The sequence below is a fragment of the Ananas comosus genome, linkage group 22 (genome assembly GCF_001540865.1).
Source record: "Ananas comosus cultivar F153 linkage group 22, ASM154086v1, whole genome shotgun sequence".
Classification (NCBI taxonomy): domain Eukaryota; kingdom Viridiplantae; phylum Streptophyta; class Magnoliopsida; order Poales; family Bromeliaceae; genus Ananas; species Ananas comosus.
The window spans coordinates 7257787-7267344 of NC_033642.1; the positions used below are offsets into that span (position 1 = coordinate 7257787).

Genomic DNA, 9558 nt, shown 5'->3' on the forward strand with positions numbered 1-9558 from the left:
TAATTTTTTATTTTTTTTATTTGTAAATTATACATTGATGATAATAAAAAAATATGAATCCGGCTGAGATACTATCCATAGCACCAAGAATTTGGTGCTATCAAATTTTCCACCGTTAAATTTAATCCTTGGATTATTTTTACCCGTTGGATTATACTATTCAACTAACCACTCATTCAATCCTAAGGGGTCCATATCATCCTAACTATACATTTCTCAATCCAAGAGTTAAAAAACTAATAGCACCAATAGCTTGGTACTATTGATAGTATTCCAACCTAGTTCAAAAAATATTATGCATTTTTTAATATTACAATGAGTTTTTTTTTTTTATTTTAAGCTCGTTTACTTATTATAGTTATTTAGTTTAGATATTTTCAGAAAAAAAAAAATATTTTAGTTTCATTCTATAATTTTTTATGTAGCATCCTTGGTTTTTAGGTTGCTTGTGGATCTTAGCATCTGAGGCTTGGCGACACATTTGGAAAGTGTAAGGACAAGTCGGAGTCGTTTTGGCGCGAAACGGACACAAAACCGATTCGACGCAAGGCGAGAGTGGAGTTCTGATGCTGAAATCCGCAAAGTGCAGAATTTCAGTGTTGAGTACCGGTACGGTACCGGACTAGTATCGGTATGATACCGGACTAGTACCGGTATCCTGTGTGCGAGCTTGCGGTCTGAGAGGCCAAGTATCGGTAACCAAATCGGGTATCGGTACTCCAGCTGTCATGTTGAGTTGGTAGGGGTATTACGGTCTTTTTGTGTTAGTGGTTGTCCACACCACCAACTCTCCCTCGTATTTATCCACCTGAGGGAGAGTAGCTTGCTTAATTAAGTTCATCTCTCTCTTAAGTGTTAATTGTGTGCTTGCTGGTGGCCACGGCTTGAGCTTGGATTGACGTCGACGTTGTGCCGGAGAGCCATTCGAGTGTATGGACGTCGCGGTTGCGCTATTGGAGGCCGGGCGAGAGCGTGATTTCCTCTCCTTTCGACTTCTCGCCGTGGTTGGATTAGCGTTTCGAGATGGGTTGAAGTTTATCGAAATCGTCGGAATACCTCACAAGTTTTTATAGTGTCGACATGTATCATTTGTGTATTTTCTTTGCTAGTACTCAAATTCATGGATTAGTGTTTAAATCTGAATTTGGAATTAAGCTAGTAGTTTAATTTTACATGTTGAATTTGGAATTGACTTAGGAGAAAACATATAGACCCTACAATGTCACTTTCTAAAAATTACCAGATTTAGTTTTAGGAGCTGTGGTTTGTTTGTATCGTTGCTGTTAGTACACGATGGATACCCAGATTAGTGTAGAATGAGTTTACGCTTGTGCTGGGATGCCGAGTTTATTTTTACAGTAGTGTGTAGACTGTTCTGGACTGTCGGTTGCCGTTGCGATAAACGGTGGACCCAGATTTCTGTATCTGCATCAGATTGTGCCGAGGGCACGTGAGTTTTAGTTGTCAGACCAGTTAGACCCATTTGTTTTGATTACAGCCTGTGAGAGCCTGATTGAGCTAAGCAGAGACACGCTTGCATACTCGGTTGGGTAGCGCCCACGAGTGCCACTTCGGAGTCGGACTTTGTACTTTTGCGTTGTTGTCGTAACAGTCCTGTTTGGACGGTGCTTTAGAACTGGCCACCTCAATTGTGGTGTGCGGTATAGCTCGGAGCAAGTGGGACGGGCCTGTTGGCAGTTCCTTGACAGTATAGTCATTGTTGCAGGGGATGCATATCTACAAATAGCTAGAGTTGGTTAGTGATAGTATAGGGTTTCTAGCTTTTCTTACTATCTCTTGCATATCATTTTGTAGACTTAGTGGGTAAGCCGTTGAGGTTGGTAGCGGTACCCACTGAGAACTATTTTTTTTTGTAGTACTTCTCATACCCAGTTGTTGCCCTTTTTCGCAGAGCCTTCTTCTGCGGCTGCTGCTGTCGCCGATACTGATCGTGGAAAGGGAGTCGCGAGTTAGATCCCTTCCCTGGTTGCAGTTCTAGAGAAGTATCATCTACAGGTAGTTTTGGGTTTTGGTTCATATACATACTTATACTTGTTACTCGCTGGGGCGAGAGATGTTGTATCTTTGGGAGACTATGTATGTATAGTGAACTTGATTTTATTTATATATATATGTAGTTCTGTTAGCAGTTCTATACTACTAGTTGTAGTGTTGTATGATTATAGGTATAGATACAGCTATCGCTTCGTATATAGAGAAAATTTTTTTGTATACGGCGGGTCTGTTTGTGTGCCCGGAGAAATATGGTAATCCGGGACGTGGCNACAGAAGAAATTTTTTTGTATACGGCGGGTCTGTTGGCTTGCCCGGAGAAACGTGATAATCCGGGGCGTGACATTTTTATTGTTCAATACTGCGGTCGTATCGCGTAGAGAAGACCTCCCCTTATTTCGGGAGTTGTGGGGCCCACAGTTTTTTTAGGATTAATTGCATTGTGCTCCCCAAGCTTTCCATAATTTTTTTAATTTTTTTTCCTATTCTCTTTTTTTTTTTTGCAGTTAAGTTTTCAAATCTCTTAATTTCATCGCGATAAAAATAGCAACCAGTTAAAAAATGTTTTAGAATTAACGAAATTATCATGCAATCGCCTATTTAACTTTTTTTTGAATGCTAATTTTGATCTCTAAATTTTGCATATTTTTTATTTTAATTTTCAAAATATATATGAATTGTCAACCCTAAAAAAGACCTTTTTTTATTTTCGAGGGTTATAAGGCCCACACAATTTTTTAAGGATTAATTGCATATTGGTTCCTAACCATTTCACTATTTTTTATTTTGGTTCCTAATCTTTTTCTTTTTTTTTTTTTGCAATTAAACTTTCAAATCTCTCGATTTTATCGCAATAAAATGACACTATTAATTAAAAGAGGTTTTAGAATTAACATCATTATCATGCCATCGCCTATTTAGTTTTCTTTTGCATATCAATTTTGGTCTCTAAAATTTGCATATTTTTTACTTTAGTCCCCAAATATAAAAATTCAAAATTTTAAATTTTAAATCTGGAATTAATCTTAAAATTAAAATTTTGAACTAATTAGTAATTAGAATTTTGAATTATAATTTGAATTCAAATTTTAAATTTAATTTTAAATTGAATCTAAATTTTGATTTCAAACTTAAATTTTTTAAATTTTGATTTCAAATTTAAATTTTGTAAATTTTGATTTCAACTTTAATTTTTTTTAATTTTGATTTTGATATTTGAATTTGCATTCAAAATCAAAATTTTAATTTAAAGTGATGTTAATAGTTATCATAATTTACTATTATATTATCTTCCCGCCGCATCGCGTGGGCCCCTTAACTAGCTGAAAATGAATTTCAAATTGAAATAGACATTCATGTGAAATAGAAATCATAGAAAAATTACTTCTCCTTCATTGTTTGTTTTCATAACTGTGAATTGAAGTTTTTTCAATTTTATTATTATTTGGCAGAAAGTAAATGATTATTTTTTTTATTTTTTGCTAGTATTGTAGTGACCTCTGGTGTTTAGCGGTCTGAGAGACTTCAGCATCGGTGGCATGTAGACACGTCTGGTGGGTGTCGAGACAAGTCAGAGTCGTTTTGGCACGAAATGGATGCAAAATGGACTCAGCACGACGCTAGAGTAGAGTTTTGACACCGAAATCTGCAAAGTGCAGGATTTTAGTATTGAGTACCGGTACCTGGGGAGAAGTACCGGTACCCGAGTGAGATTGTAGAACGGGATACTCTCTGGTTTGCGCATGTTTAATGCTGAGTACCAGTATCTATTGTTGAGTACCGGTATTGAGCTCAGGTACCGGTACTACATTGGCTGGTATCAGTACCCAGCGTCCGAGATTGCAGTTTGAGGGGCCGAGTACCGGGATTCAAGTTGGGTACTGGTACTCAAGGTGAAAAAGTGAGTTGGTGAGGGGTAGTTTGGTCCTTTGGATGTGTCGTTCATTCCAACCACCTTTAGACTATTTATATGCTTAGAATGGTTGGAGAAGGCTGTGAGCTTCTTTTTTTCTTCCCTTTCCCTCTAGCTAGTTGGATTTGATCATAGGAGGGTCATTCGAGTGTGCGGGTGGTCTCGATGGAGCCGTTGGAGGTACGAGCTGAGCTTCATTTTCGTCGTCTTGGAGGATTGTTCGTGGGCGGTGGCCGGTTCCGGTTGAGCCGCTTAAGGTCGAGCTAGCGCGAGGATCCTCCTATCGATTTCTTGCCGACGTTGGACGAGCGCTCGAGGTGGGTTGATGTTTGCTGAAATCGTCAGATTTCTTTCTAAATCGAGTGTCAGAATGTATTATTTTATGTGTAGCATTATGTCTAGTAGCTCGAATTCATCGCTTTGCATAGCTTTTATAAAATCTGAATTTGGAGCCTTAATTTTAGAATATTGTTACATGTTGAACTGGGAATTGACTTAGGAGAAAACTCGTTGATCCTACACTGTCGTTTTTTGAAAAATTATCAGATTTAGCTTTAGGAGCTCTTGTTCTTTTGTATCCCCGTTGTTAGTGTACTAGATACATATATTAGTCTAGGGTGAGTTTATACTCGTGCTGAGGGGCCGAACTTGTTTTACAGTAGAGTGTAGACTGTTCCGTATTATCGGGTGTCGTCGTGGTTGACGGTGGACCTAGATTTCTATATCTTGCATCAAATTGTGCCAATGGCACGTGAGTTTTGGTTGTTAGACCAGTTAGACCCATTTGCATTGACTACAGTCTGTGAGAGCCTGATTGAGCTCAGCAGAGACACGCTTACATACTCGGTTGGGTTGCGCCCACGAGTGCGGCTCCGGAGTGAGGCTTTAACTTGCGTTGATGTCGCAGCCGTCCTGTTTGGACCGTTTACTTGGACCGGCCATCCCCGTGGGTGGTGTACGGTGTAGCTTGGTTACAGACAAGGCGGGCCCGTTTTGGAAGCCCTAGTAAGATTGGGTCTGTGTGATGCATGTTTTTGTCTACAGATAGTTTGTATTGGTTAGCGATAGTATAGATGTAGCTGTAGAGTTCTTTCCAGGTTTCCTTACTATTCTTTGAACATATTATTGTAGACTTAGTGGGTGGGCCGTTGAGGTCGGTGACGGTACCCACTGAGAACTACTCTGTTCTGCAGTAGTTCTCACACTCAGTTATTGACACCTTTTGCAGAGTCTTCGTCTGTGACTGCTGCTATTGTGGATTCTGACCGAGACAAGGGAGTTGCGAGTTAGAGCCGTCCCTTCCCTAGTCGTTGCTAGAGGAGCACCCGTCAAAGATAGTTTTTGGGTTTCTTTTTATGTACATACTATAGCTTGTGATACTCGCTGGAGCGAAATGTTATAAGGGACTTTTGTATGTACAGTGAACCCTTTCTGATTTATAAATGTTTTAGTTCTAGCAGCTTTATACTCTTGGTTGTAGCTATAAGTTGCTTACAGGTACAGCTATTGTTTCGTATATACGAAAAATTTTTATGTATACGGCGGGTCTGTAGGCGTGTCCGAGAAAATATGGTAATTCGGGACGTGATAGATTAAATTGGTATTAAAGCTTAGAATTAGCTCGTTGGGAGATTATATACATACTGTAGCTTGTGATACTCGCTGGAGCGAGATGTTATGGGTCTTTTGTATGTACAGTGAACCTTTCTGATTTATATATATTTTAGTTCTAGCAGCTCTATACTTTTGGTTGTAGTTGTAATTTGCTTACAGGTATAACTATCGCTTTGTATATATGAAAAATTTCTATGTATACGGCGGGTTTGTTGGCATGCCAGGAAAAACGTAGTAATTCGGGACGTGACAAGTATTTTTATTATTTTTTATTTTTTAATTTTTTGTAACCTGCTTCGCTATGAGATAGCCGAAGTCTATTATGATATTTTTTTTGGAGTTTGAGTGCTGACCTAGGCGTCACGGACATTAACACGGATACAGACACTGACACGTGACACGGAACATGACACAACTTAGACACGGCGACTCGATAGCTTTCAAAAATTAGGACACCGACGTGCGTGAACACCTAATAAAATATAATATTATTAATATAATATATCTACATATATTTATCATATATAAAATATTAATTTTGGTAAAATATTTTTATTTTTTTCATACGAATGAAAGTTAGTAAAATTTTTATCGATAGTTTATATATTTTAAGAAAAAATTTTCTCCACCATACGTAATTTATTTATATTGTCAAAAAAATTTTTATGCACTTATAAAAAAATAAAATATTTATAATCTTACATTATATATACATAAAAAAAGGAATAATATATATATATATATATATATATATATATATATATATATATATATAGTTTTATGTGCTATGAATTGACATTGAACGTGCATCCAAAGAATGTCCATATCGGACATATGTCCGACATAGACATGCGCTTCTCTGACACGGACACGCGAGACCTATAGAATTATCCATGATACATAGGTGTTGATCGAAGATAAAATTACAATAAACTTATGTATCACAGACACTTCTATAAGCTTTGCGTGTCCGCGTCGAACATGCGCGTGTTTATATCGGACTCGTATCTAAAACGAACACGCTATGAATGCACGTTCAACATGGATTTATAGTACATCACATTAAAAATTATATATTTTTATTTTTTTGTGCATATATAATGAAAGATAATAAATATTTTAGGTTTTTAATGAATACATTAAAATTTTTTTGGGAAATGCAAATAAATTATGTATAATGAAAAAAATTATTTTTCTAAAATATATGAACTATCAATGAGAAATTTATTAAATTTCATTTGAATAAAAAATAAAACAATACTTTAACAAAATTAATATTTTATATATAATAAATATATGGTTATGATACTATGCTATCAATAGCACCAAACACTTGTTGTTATCAAATTTTTCGCTATTAGATCTATTCTTTTGACTATTTTTATCTGTTAGATTATATTATTTTACTAACCACCCACTCAATTCTTAGAGACCACTATTATTCTAACCGCACATTCTTTTATTTCAGGATCAAGAATATAATAGTACCAATAACTTGATGCTATTAATAATATAGTAGCTTAGATCAATAAATATATATTATTATATCTTATAGTGGTCTCCATATCGTATTCATGTTCTAATTTTTTTAAAACTTCCGAGTCATTGCGTCCGAGTAGTGACATGTTTCAAATTTGTATTCATAGCACCTAGCTGTGAACCGAATAATGAAATTAGGTAATTACGGATGAAAACCATTTAATCCAACACCACTTCAGGAAAACAAACATACCAACCAAATAAAATGTAGTAAAATGTCTAAGCAATGAAGCAAATAAAATGTAGCAATCTTACATTGGAATGATATATATATATTTTTTTAAATGTTTTTCCATTACTGTGTAGCATGAAGATTTTCTATGGAATATTGTAGTCTTGCTCCATACCGGCCATGGCAATGTGTGAGAACACACTTTATATATATATTTTTTAAAATAGTTTTTCACTCGATGTGAAACTATTGAGGTATTACAGACTTTTCCTGTTTAGACACTGGCGTACTTTTCGGGTTCAAACCAGATCACAGATGCAAAATTAAAATTACAAGGTGATGTGAAATGTTAGAGTTGGGCTCTCATCAAACTCATTGGTATAGCATTTTATTCTCACACTTTCGGTTGGTATTCGACTCTGATACCAATTGAAATGACTCGACCTGCTAGCAATAATAATTCGTTGGGCCAAAACCACCGGTCCAAAATATTTAAACCTAGTTATTATTACTAGCGTGTAAGTGTTAGATATTCTAAACAAAATCAGTTTTTCAATCGATATAGAGCTATTTGGTGTTACAGAAATAGAATTTGAATCCGAGTAATTTAGTTCGCTGAACAATTTCAAGTGGTAGCAAAACATAAAAAGATGCTAGCAATTTAAATGACAAATATGGCAAGAAATTGCAAAAAATGAAGAAAAATACTCTGCCTAATTTTTACTTTAAAAAAAAAACCAAGAAAAGTGACATGACTAGCAAGTACAAAATTAATAGTATTCGGATGAGTGAGACGTAAGATTTATACCCAGTCCAGAAATATATAAATAGCGGCGTTCAAAATTTGTTAAAGATTATAGGAGCCTAATTTGGTATTATTTTTATTTTTTATTTATTAAGATAAAACTTTTACCTTACAGAGTGTACTATAATAAATATAAAGATTGCTTGTATTTTATTTACCTAAGTGTATACTTTTAGCAACAAAATTTAAATCTAGATTGTAATTTTTTTTTCCTTTTTTAAAAAAATACTCTCGAATATCCATTTAGATGCATTATAAACTAACAACTAATAATAAAAGTAGAAAAGTTTATAATTCACCAGCACATTCAACCATATACAATTTACATTTAGATTTTTTTTTTTAAATGCCAAATTAGTGATTAATTAAATAAAAGTGCATAGGTCACAAATATCACAAAAGTAAAGGAGCATATCAGGATGAGAGATCATAAAAGGTGAGATATCAATTTTAAGTTTAAAAAAAAGTATTGATTATTTTGATTTAGTTAAAAATATTTAATTGGATCCGTATCAGACCCACATACAGTGCAATTAATACAAAGAAGATTCACTTGTAAGAAAAATATTCATAGTGTAATTAATACAGAGATATGCTGTGTTTTCGTAGTTATTGTAGTATAATTAATGCAAAGATATATTGGATTTTCCTAGTTTTATTCATTTACTCGTCACACAAACATTTCCAAAAGATAAAATTAAACTTCTAATTAAAATAATGTGGAAATTATTCTTTCACTTTTACATATAAGATAAAAGTATTTAATTAATTATTATTATTTATAAATAAATAAATAAATAATTTAAATATCTATTATGTAAGAAAATTTTAAATTGAAAAAGACATAAATACTGTTTTTATGGTCAACACTGATAACTATAAATGAATATATATATATATATATATATATATATATATATATAGCAAAAAATAATATTTTAAATATTAATTTGTTGTTGATTAAATAATGAGTCATTTCTATATGCAGGGATGTTAAATATTGCCCAATGTATCCACTGACTTAATTTTTCATATGTTATTTTTTTCAAAATATTAATTATAATTATTGAATACATTGCTTAAGATGTAAGGGTATATGTCATAGAGGTAATAATTTTCCGTAGAATACGACTCACTCACTGTTTATCCAATAATTAATATTTTCATGCGTAATCTCATTAATTGTTTTAATATTAAAAATTTGAAAAAATTAGGGTAAATTATATGTTTGGTCCTCAAACTATAAGGTAAATGACACTTTAGTCTTTAAATTTTAATTTATTATACTTTCTATCTTAAACATTTAGAATTATTACAATCAAAACTTAAAATCAAATTTAGTTGACTAAATATTAATATATCACTAATATAGAGTGATATAGTAGTATTGTAATTAATGATGTGTTAATAATTCAGATGCTACATTACTTTTATATCAGCTTGGATATTTGATTATTATAGTTCTAAAAGTTCGAACAAGTTTATAATAATTCAAACTTTCAA

At 33.6% G+C, this 9558-nt stretch overlaps 1 protein-coding gene across 1 annotated transcript in view; it reads right to left on the reverse strand.

Moving 5' to 3' along the window:
- The window catches only part of LOC109727105 (lysophospholipid acyltransferase LPEAT2), a 28203-nt gene that overhangs the window by 17778 nt on the left and 867 nt on the right, over positions 1–9558 (reverse strand). The window lies entirely within an intron of this gene.